General features: G+C 31.7%; 1 long non-coding RNA gene across 2 annotated transcripts; it reads right to left on the bottom strand.

The window, feature by feature from the left end:
* Positions 1–1,707: 1,707 nt before the first annotated feature.
* Positions 1,708–2,517, bottom strand: LOC143598146 (uncharacterized). Of its 2 annotated transcripts, XR_013147058.1 has the most exons (5): positions 2,405–2,517; positions 2,253–2,318; positions 2,102–2,182; positions 1,894–2,010; positions 1,708–1,796 (listed from the first exon to the last, which is right to left on the bottom strand). It is a non-coding gene; the product is annotated as an uncharacterized LOC143598146 (long non-coding RNA). The 2 variants fall into 2 exon arrangements; XR_013147057.1 differs by having other exon boundaries at positions 1,741–2,010.
* Between the last annotated feature and the right edge of the window lie 8,933 nt (positions 2,518–11,450).

Raw genomic sequence — 11,450 nt, 5'->3', positions numbered from 1 at the left:
GTTTAAACTCTCAGAAACGTGTGACAAATATGACATTTACTGATTCCAAATGTTGAATACAATTCATTTACGAGACCTATTAGCATATATTCCTTGTGACAATCCTCTATTTGAGATAGAGGATTTCAGGGGTTGTGACAGGAGGTAAAAAAGGAGATTCCATATGGTAAGTCCACGGTAAATGTTGGTAAAATGAGTTTATGTAATCCTCTATCTCAGATAGATGATTCCACGTGTATTACCCGTTGACATGGCATCCGACATGGAGACACACGTGTAAAGCATGCTTGCGTGTACTTGTAATCTGCCATCTCAGATGAAGGATTACCTAAAAACAATTAAATTCTAGTCACTACCTAAAACACTTTTTTTTCTCCAACCCACCTAAATCAGCAAAAAATTCGGTATGTTCAGTCATGTGGTCATAGAACTTTAGACATGTATACATAACATAGGAATAACAAGTCAACTACCTATGGAGTGTGATCGACGTCTCTAATTCGTTAAACATATGTTTGCGGAAGAGCGTTTTGGATTATTTAGCAGGCGTATGAATGCATTCTAGGATATGTTATAATATTATTATTTCAGATGTCTCATCTATACATTGTGATCTGCATTCGTGCAGTATTGAGCAATTATCTTGACCGCATTTTATTGTTTTGTGACAGGTAATTAGGATGGGTTGATTGGTGCTGTGTGTTGAAAGCTATGGGAGTTGGAACTTGTGTTAGAGAGTTTATCGTTAAGATGGGAAGCTTAGAATTAGTATTAATGCTGGTGATGAATTTAGACTTCGTAAGCTGACGGTTTATTTTGTTTCGTATTTTGCTATTTTAAGTATATCTTTAGGCCTTAAAAAAGTTGTGCTGTCATTTGATGTAACGTCCTTATGTTCACATCAGAAGGGGTTACATATAACTAATCTTTTATTATATATAATCACAAAATCAATCCAGGTTAAAACAAGATATTTTTATTAATGCCTCTGACTAGTTTTATATTTCAACTTGAACAAAAAGATTAAATAGTATACAAATATTAGATGTCTACATGAGAAAAATAACAAATTTTTATAGTTAGGTTTAATGAAACGACCGATAGAACAGGCTATATCAAGGCCTAATCGCACGATACTAAGTTGCATTATGAACATGTACAGTCTAAAGTTACTACTAGCCAAGTACCCATATTTCATGGAAAGAGCAACAAAAGCATAGAGGCTAAACATATATATAGCCTTACAAGATCCGCTGATAGTTAAGTAATAAGTACCCATGATTCTAAATTACCAACTGGAAATAAACATTACAGTAAACAAAGGAAATAGTTGTATCACTGATTTGCAGCATATGAGCGTTCGATGTAGTGTCAGTGCTCCAATCCGAGGTAATTTTCCCAAGCACCATAAATAAGATCTCTTCCCTAAAACCATAATGTAGTAATAATGATAAGGGTTTGAATCAAATACAAATGAAATTAACGTGATAAACATGAGAATCAAGTAAAGTAATTATTATAGAGTAATTATGTAATTACTTTATGATGATGTAATTACTTTACTTGTATATATAATTACTCTACTTGATTCTCACGTTTAACACGTTAATTTCATTTGTACGTTAACCTTCCCCTAATAATAATAATAATAATAATAATAACAACAACAACAAGAGTACGATAATAAAAAAAATAATAATAAATGTTAGAGAGATTTTAACCTGAAAATGGTTGTAGACAACATTAGAATCCCGAAGGTATTTAAGCCGACCCACAGAGCGAAACGCGAATTTCCACTGATACATAATGATTTACAGTAAAAATACATAGTTAAAAGCAAAATAAAAATATTAATAATAATTCGGTTTATGACTAATAAGCATGTTAAAGAACCTTAGAAAACGCCTCATCAGGAACCCGTAGTTTCTTCTGTATGCGTATTTTAACTTCAGCTAATGTTTCACCCTCCCGGATCACAAGGAAAAACGGTTCCCCAAAGTGTTGTATTTCCTGGTAGTACAAAATTATATAAAAGTGAATATTAAGTTGATATTAGTCATTACTATTATTATGATGAAAAACCACAAATAAAAATTCATACCATGTTCTGATTGTCTTTTTTAAAATGATAAACATGAATTATATGATCCTGTGGACCAAGGTTCTTTTCCTCTTCCGGAATCTGTAACAAAAAAAATAATAAAAATAAAATAAAATTCAAGTATAAATTGTATAAGAAATTAAAAAAATACCTCTTCAACACGTAACGTCCGGTATTTATCATTAATGTTCTCTATCTTATCGGTCAGAGGAAAAATCTGTTTATACAGAATATTTCAATATAAACAAAAGGTAACAAGGTTAAAAAAAAGTTTATAAACAAAGTCAACAAACTCTTAAATACCTTGTAGATCCTGTTGACATAAATTTCAAGCAATCGAAGCTCTGCATCTTTATGAGACAACTCAACCTGTTTGTTTCATGATAACATTCACCAGTCAACTATATAAGACGTGGCAATTTTGATACGTGTCTGGTCAACCTAACCCGACCTGTTTTGACCGGTTAATTAGAATTAGGTAGAGTTGATATGTTTACCTTTGTCTTAAGATCATTGAAGATATCATTCACAGTGCTTTCTTTTGGCAATCTAATAGCATGTATCACTACCTATCAATGGTTTTAAAAATTATAGACAGAATTACAAGTTTTGTCCTTTAAACATATGTAATTTATAGGTCATGTCCTTTAAAAAGTTTATTTGCAATCTGTGTCCTTTGCATGACATGTTTGTTTGATTTTCATCCTTTTGACTAACTGGTATCCAAAACCCCCGTTAAGTCTTGTCATGTGAGGGCATTTACGTCTTTTTACGCATACCATTTAAGTATTTATAATTAAAAAACAAACTAAATATATTATTAGAAAAGGAAACTAAATTAAAAATGTTAAACAAAAACCCCGTTAAGTCTTGACATGTTTGGATTTAACTGAGTTCTGGATGACAGTTAGTGTAGAGGACAAAAAACGAATGTTTTATTATATAAAGAACACCGCCTGTAAATAAACTTTTTAAAGTACTTGATCCATATTTAAAGAACAAAATTTGTAATTCTGTCAAAATTTTAAGAAAAAAAATGAGAAAGTCAAACATAGATAAAAATAACAATAATTACAAAGTCAACACTTACTTCATCTTTTGTTGCATGATGAAATGCAACCTTTAGGGATTTGAAGCCTTCCTGTTCATAATACAAAATATCTGAAGTCTGCATATATAACAAAAAGAACATAATAATTAAACAAGTGTAACAAAATCAACCTTAACTTGAAGGTAACACAAAATAACCTTATTTTTGCAGGCCAGGAAGTCCAATTGACGGTCAAAACCTCGGTATTTGATTGGTCTAGGTTTGCTTGTTTTGGCATAAGCATAATGCGACGTAAGTCTGATTTTAGACGGATCGTCTAAGTTTAAATGATAGGCAACTCTTTGAACAACATCATCATAGTTGTAACACTTGGACCTGAAATTTAAATAAACAAACACGTACAAGTTAAAAGAAAATTATATAAATTCGTAACATAAAAACCGAGCAAATCTAGCACTCACAATTCCAATGAGAACTCATCCACCTTGGATTTCTCTAGTGAACGAAAACGCACAACCTACGCACGTCATTTAACATCAACATGTGAAACTAATAAAGCAACCTTCACTAACTAACTTACTCGAGATTATCATCATCATCGTACTCTAGTAAATCCCACCAATAGCAAAGCTATGGTAGGGTCTGAGGAGGGTAAGATGTAGACAACCTTACCTCTACCCTTTACGAATAGAGAGGCTGCTTCCGGTGAGATCCCCAGCTCGATAGTAGTTTTGCATCAAGCCTCGGACATAAGGCACATAGCACTCAACCATCGGAACACCGCCGATTGGTAAATGTACCCTTGTCTTTCGGCCATCAACGCCACCACATGATGCCTGATTAACCTTCTGTTACTTTTAACGTTATTTTCATGAAATTAGTAAAATAACGTCAAAGTTAGTGCAATTTCACTTTTACCCACCTCAGGGCCCACATGTATACATTATATGTGCGCACCGCAACCAGAGCGCTACTCAAGATAATCATGAAACATAATGAAGTACAACATGACTAACACAAAAACTAATACATAATGATATGGAAACAAACCTGAATAGCCCTAGCCCGAAATTTACGCTTTTTATCAACGAGTTCACAGTTTTGTGTCTTCCTTCCCGCCTCCTCGTTCAACCCATTATTTTTAACCGCCTCCACTGAAATAACATCGTCTGGTGTCGAGTTTAATGTCTTTGGAGCATATAGTTGCTCAAGTTTACTCCATAAGCTACGGACATTTGTTTCTTCACTAACATGATTTAACACACTGGCATCAACCCAATGTCTAATGAACGCACAAACCCGACGGTGTAACAAGTTCCATTCTTCGTTAGTTTTGTCTTCGGGCTTTTCAGAACAGATCATTGGTTGATGAAATCCGTTAGCATAAAGAAAATCTTTCATCCGATTTTTCCACAATTGGTAATTAGAACCATTTAGATTAATCATTCGCTCCATTGCTATAAAGCGCGCTTACTTAATTGTAATATCCTGTTAATAAATTAGCATTGATAATAATATTAACAAATTAATTGACCTAAACAAAGTAACACTAATAACTCAACTTATGACATAACCACAATATAATAAAGATTTTCAAGCATCCATCAATAAAATGGTCTTTACAATACACACAATTTGCGATTTTTAAGAGTATAATCATAAAAATATGCAAACCAAACAAAAGGTTATTCAAACACGAATACAAAATGAATATATATATATACACACACGCGCGCACACACACATACAGGGGAGGTATGATTTAAGAACTTGTTGAGGTTTAAGAACCTCATTCAACACTTTTAATTTAATAGGTTAGATTATGTGATTGAAATTAAATCTAATTAAAAAATTAAGTAGAAAAGAGAATAAAGATGTACAATGATTACACTAATTTAAACATTCGTTACACGTATGTAAAAAGTCGATTCGGTGCATAAAAAATGCTGTAATTTTTCTACGTACATGTAACCTACATATGTTACATATATGTAAAAAACATTGTTTCGTTGAGTTCTTTCGAGTTCTTAAAACTCAAAAGTGGTTTTCAAATGAAATCAACTCTATACATATATTAGTAAATATTATTATTATTATTATTATTATTATTATTTTCATGTACTTACAAATATATATTTTTTTTACTTATTTAGTAAAATTTTTGTACCTTATTTAGTTATTTTTATTATAAATTATATATACATATGTTTACTTCTTTAATAAATATATATCAAATATATTAATAAAAAAATTAAATAAATAATAGGCCTGTTTAAGCTTGTGAGTCTGCTTGAGCTTGAGCTCGTTTAATCCCGTCTCGAGTTTTTATGCGAGCCAATCTCGAATGGCTTGCGAGCGGTTTCCACCCAAATTCCAAATTAATTACCAGCTATAAAACCCTAATTTTAATGTACATGGTGTATAAAAGAATTAGACAGCCCTATGTTTATATAAACCATAAGTTCATGCATTTGTAAAACCTTTTACATAATCTTTGAAAGCATAAAGCATAATTAACTTCATTTTCATCAAGCATATATATTAGCCCTAAAAACAAATAAAATAATATTTTAAAGTGGCCTCATAGAATTAACTCACCTTAAGTAACACGCAAACTAATACGAGCTAAATCAATGAGAGGAGATGTTTAAGCAGCCTTATGACTAAATACACAAGCTTGCATGCAACCCGTACGGATCGTCGAGATCGAAGGAACTTATATGTTAGGCTTCACGGCATAGTGTATATATATACATACAAAGAATATATATTATTAATTAATTACCAAGTTTCAATTTAGCCCCTCAAGAATCAACAACATGTTAACATTCTATTCACAAAGTAAATATATCCCCACACGATCCAAAGATGGAAATCCAGGATTTCCAATCCTAGCAGGAACGGGAGGGAAACAGATACTCAATTTAAAGTGAGTAAACATAATTTCATACTTGATTACATAGATACATATAGAATTTTATATTTATAGTATACGCAACTAAAGTATATATTTGAATTTAACCAGTGTTGATGGCAAACAGTCAAACACACAACTAAAAAACAAAATCTTAAAAACAAATCACAAACTTGAAGCATGTTCATTAGAGATAGTGTAAGCTAGGTTACAACTGAAACAACCTAACATACTAGCTTAGCTTATGATGTACAATTCTCTCAAAATTGTATATATATAAATTATAAGATAATATAATAGTAATAAAAAAAAAGAAAAAGAGCATTCATATCCTACCCGTCAAATTATGTGAGTGAGATGTTTTTATAATTTAGGAAGTCGTTTAGAGTGTTGTGAGTGAATAAAAGAGAAAATGTTTTGATCTTTTTGTATATTTAAAAAATTTATGTAGCATTCTATAAATTTTTTATTATTTTTTTTAATTAATTGTGATTAGAAGATAGAGAAAAATAATAATGATAAAGGTATAAAAAGTATATTTAACTGGACAAGAGAAAAAAAACAGTGATTTTTAGTGTAATTTTGAATTTGGAGATAAATGAAAGGAATCAGAATGCCCTTAGTTAAGTAGCATATCAATACGAAAGTAATTAATAACATTAGCGACTTCCATTAATCCCGTTTAATATATAAATAAATTACATGACCATGAAAACGGGGCGTCACAAACAGTGGCGGATCCAGAAATTTTTTTCAGGTGGTGCACTACTTTTATATGTTTCAATTTCATAGAATCGGATATAAAAAATTTCGGGTTGGTTCAATGGTTCGGACAAAGTTCATTACAAACTAACAAATTAAAAACAAACTAACAAACTAAAACTAACAAATTAAAAACAAACAACTAACAAATTAAAACTAACAAACTAACAAATTAAAAAACTAAAATTTAACAAATAACTTAACAATTAACAACATCAAGAACAATTACATATCTAACAAATGAGTCTAAAGTTACCTTTATAGTGGGAGGAGTCTATGAAGACTAGCAAGGGTGAGTATGAGGAAGGAAGAGAGACAGCAATTTAAAAAAAAAGGAAAATTGGAAATAAATAATCCCATATTTTGTGTATTGCCCTCCTTAAAAAATTACTAGCAACGGTCCCGTCCCACCTTTCAATTATTTTTGTCTCAACGGCTCCGTTAAAAAATACTTAACGTCGTTATGTTTTTTCCCTAATTTCAAACCGATATTTTAGGGCTTTTGATCGAAAGAACGATACGAGTCGATTGATGTAAAATTTATCTCGAAACAGTGGTTCAAATGGCTTGATTTTTGTTAATTGGAAATTCAAGCACCCGAATCGAAACATTGTTTCGTCGTTTGGATCACCATTTCGAGATAAGTTTTACATCGGTTGACTCGTATCCTTCTTCTGATCAAAAGCCCTAAAACATCGATTTGAAAATAGGAAAAAACTTAACGACGTTAAGTATTTTTTAACGAAGGACCATTGTGAGAAAAATAGTTGAAAGGTGGAATCATTGGTAGTGATTTTTAAAGGTAGGATTATTATTGGCCAATACACAAAAGGTGGGATTATTTATTTCCAATTTTCCAAAAAAAAAACCTTGTTACACGGAATCGAACCCGTAACCTTCTGTTTACAAAACCTGCAACTTAGCAGCTAGTCCAATGCTTGTAGTGTAAATAGAGTGGTCAGTGACGGAACCCGAAGTCTTCAACTGGGGGTTCATGTTATAAGTTTTTTTTACATCTAAACCATGGTTGTGTGCCTACTATTTAAACCCTCGTTACATAATAAAAGATAAAAAATATGTAGCGTAATTAATTAATTATAAATTAGTATAATTAAGAACTTTGATGTTACAAAGTTTTTTTAAGGTTATGAATTTGACTATTTATATGATTACTTTCAAGGTTTGTTCAAATAAATGAGTTGGTTTGATGGTTGTTGAAAAGCTTTTTAAATGTTGACATACAAATTAGCCCAAGTTCAAGTCTCCTTTGTAGCACTTTTTTTGCTTTTTTTCTTTATTATTATTTTTTTTGCTATTTCTTTGTATCTATCTATGTGTTGATTGTTGTATTAGATTTTACCAACGTTTGAGATTTACCGGCCGACGTCACCCCATTGGTTCACCTCAATTTTTATAAATTTTTGTTTTATATTTGGTTTTAATTCCGATACGATAATGCGCGTCACCGAAATCGCATCGACTTACCGGCTCAAAGTTTGGGTTTTACCACTGACTGAGTTTTATCGACCTACCCGGCACAATGCACCGGGTTATAAACTTGTTATATATATATTTTAAAATATAAAAGAGGCAGTGATGATTAAAAAAAACCTAACATAAAAGAAATTAGAGCTTTGCATACCTTCTGAATTTCTGAAAGTAAAATTCGTACATAACTTAGTTCACAATTTTTAATAATAAAAAGTAATTAGAAAACAAAACTAAAACCAAAAAAAAAAAAAAAATGCACACTCACGCATGAAAATCTTGGAAATGAAGGATTTTTGAGTTTTGTACATTGGTAAATAGACTAATAATAGATGGGCCAAGCCTGTATATTTTTAAAAGCCCACAGTAGGGCATTTAATATTTAAAATCAGATCCACTACACTGTACTGTACGTCTTCTTCATCCTCTTTTATTTGCAGTCGCCGACGGACCATTTTCCGGCTGGAAAGTTTTTAAACCATCTTTTTCTTCCATCTTTTGACCCTCGGACCCTCCTGTAGTTCCGTCCCGGAGAGTGGTTCCTTCCTAATTTATAAGGTGGTTCCTCTAATATTTTCTATAAATCGATGCATTATTATTTCGAAACTCGGGTGGTTCTGGGGAACCACCCTCGTACACTGTAGATCCGCCCCTGGTCACAAAAATTATAGTTTCTTTTGTGATTTACTTTCATCATCATTTGAGATTTATATTTGTGCAATGTGATCTACTTCATGCGTACTGGGCAGTTAAATCGGGCATATTTTCTTGTTTTGTGACAAGTAATTAGGTTGGATTTGTGTGATGAAAGCTACTTGGAGTCGGAACTATGCATTAGAGACTTTATTATTTTATTTCGTTAAGATTTGTGGCTCAACACAATATTTACGCTGGTTAATGAATTAGAATTTCGTACTTAATTCGATAAATTATGTGTATCCTTTTGGAGTTAAAATGCTATCTTGGCATATGATATTACTTCATGTTCCACAATGAAGGCACTGATAAAGCTTGAACGAAAACAAGGGGGCATTTTGAAGAGAAATATTTTTTTATTAATGTCCCGGACTAGTTTTATATCTTTTTGAAGATGAATAATTTTCCAAAATATCTTCTTTTTTTCACTTATCTTTCGTTTAAACTTACGATGCCACCTTCGATTGATGGCTGAAAAGAGCATAAAATTTTATACGAGTGTCATGTATATCATAAACCACATCAAATTAAACGAGTGTCTCGTTTTGCTAGGAAGCCTATCCAGCACGACCTGCTAGCTAGGCATAAACTATATAAGAACGCTGATAAAACTCAATCCAAAAATCCACACTTTCTAAATCCATCATTTATTCATTAACTCAATAATCTATCAACAAATTTCTTCATATGGATCGCACTGCATGAACAATAACCGAAAGACGTAAACACAACGTTTGATTAAATTGAGCTACCTGCATTTTTAAAAACCAGATAATTAGTAATAACAGAAACCGACTTTATCTGTTTATTGTTGTCTGAAATAATTAGTTTGGAGTAAGACACTTCAAACTGCTTATTCAAAACAGCTTATTCGGTTCCAAAAACACTCGAAAACAACTCATTGTTGCATCAAGATATGATATATATGCAGATAAACTGTTCTAATATTTTTACCTTCTTTGGGGATATTCGGCTGATCTTCCAAAAGTTGTTCATAAGCTTGTAAATCACTAACACTGCAATAAGTTAATCAAAAGCATATTCTTTATTAACAAAAACAGGAAAAATATTACCTTCATGTAATATATGACATTATCAACAAGAACTATAGAATACAGATTCAGGTTATGTTTTATTTTCTGAGTCAAACTGCTAAAACCAAAAAGGGTTGGACCTAAAAAGGAAACCGGTCGAAATTAACTAATTAAGTCTACCTTCTAATGCATAAAACCTCCAAAAAGGGTTGGCTAAAAGACACTATATATAAATATTCAAGATGCTTCAAATGACATCTCTTCTGTTTAGGATGATAATGTCTCTACTATTTCAAAAACAGGTAAAAGAAACTTAAAAGTGAAGACAAAAAGAAGGGTTATTGGTTCGATTCGTTTATTTTTGTTAAAAATAGTGGTTTGGTTCATTTATTTTCGTTAGAAAAGTAGTTCAGCTCGTTAATTTTGTTTAAAAAATGATTCTGTTTTGACCTGCTTTTTAATGGTTTGACCGGCCGGTTCAATACATTCTTATTACCATAATAATCCAATTCTTTGAGTAAAAATTATCTAGCTACGCATTAAAAAAAGTCTAAACTAGGGTAGTGTCCCGTGTGACATGTAACACGAGCATAAATTATAAAGAAGTCAATTATAAATATATTTTAGATGTATGGATGACAATCTTGACTCAAACCCTTTCAAATCCTGTCAATTTGGATTGTTTTAAAAAGTAAATGAGTTAGTTTGAGTAAAATATTTTAACTGAATAGACCAAAATAAGTCATTTAAAATTCCAATAGCCGGCTATTGGGTATGGCGGGGTAGTTGACGGCTACAAGCCCGACACCCTGCTAGGCACAAAATTTTTATTTTTATTTTTTAAATTATATTTACTTTTATGAAAAAATATATGTATATTCAATGTTTCAACACAACTACATGACCAGTAACTTGGTCTAGTGGTAATGGTTATGACATCTAACAAAAATGTTGTGGGTTCTAATCTTATTTGAGACATTTTTAAGCTTATTTTTATACAAAATTTTTTTACACAACTCAAATCATAATAAAGTAAAGCCCCATTTGGAATTAAATTGTTTAAACCCAAAAAATATTCATTTTATTAAAGGCCCCAAAAAAATTTCGCCTTTGGCCCAAATTTTTTTTCGCATTCTCGGAGCCGGGCATGGTCGACAAGTTCAAATAAATAGGTCGATGTGGGTTAGTGTCATAAGGAAATGTGGTAAGTTTCGGATCGGAACGAGTTTTCGTACAAGACAAGTTTCAAATTGAAACGGATTCGGTTAAAAAATATCGAAACTTAAATTTATAAGGTTTGTTAAAGCTCCACAATCTAAAAGTTTTTCGAATACAAGGCTCCTGCTCGGCTCAGGCTCAGGCTCTGCAAGGCACAGTTGATTTGGGTAAATTGTAACAATGATA

Source organism: Bidens hawaiensis, unplaced genomic scaffold (genome assembly GCF_021521415.1).
Source record: "Bidens hawaiensis isolate Kalapana, Puna unplaced genomic scaffold, B.hawaiensis_p1.1 tig00049702_1, whole genome shotgun sequence".
NCBI classification, from domain to species: Eukaryota; Viridiplantae; Streptophyta; class Magnoliopsida; order Asterales; family Asteraceae; genus Bidens; species Bidens hawaiensis.
This window is presented reverse-complemented; position numbering and strand designations above follow the sequence as displayed.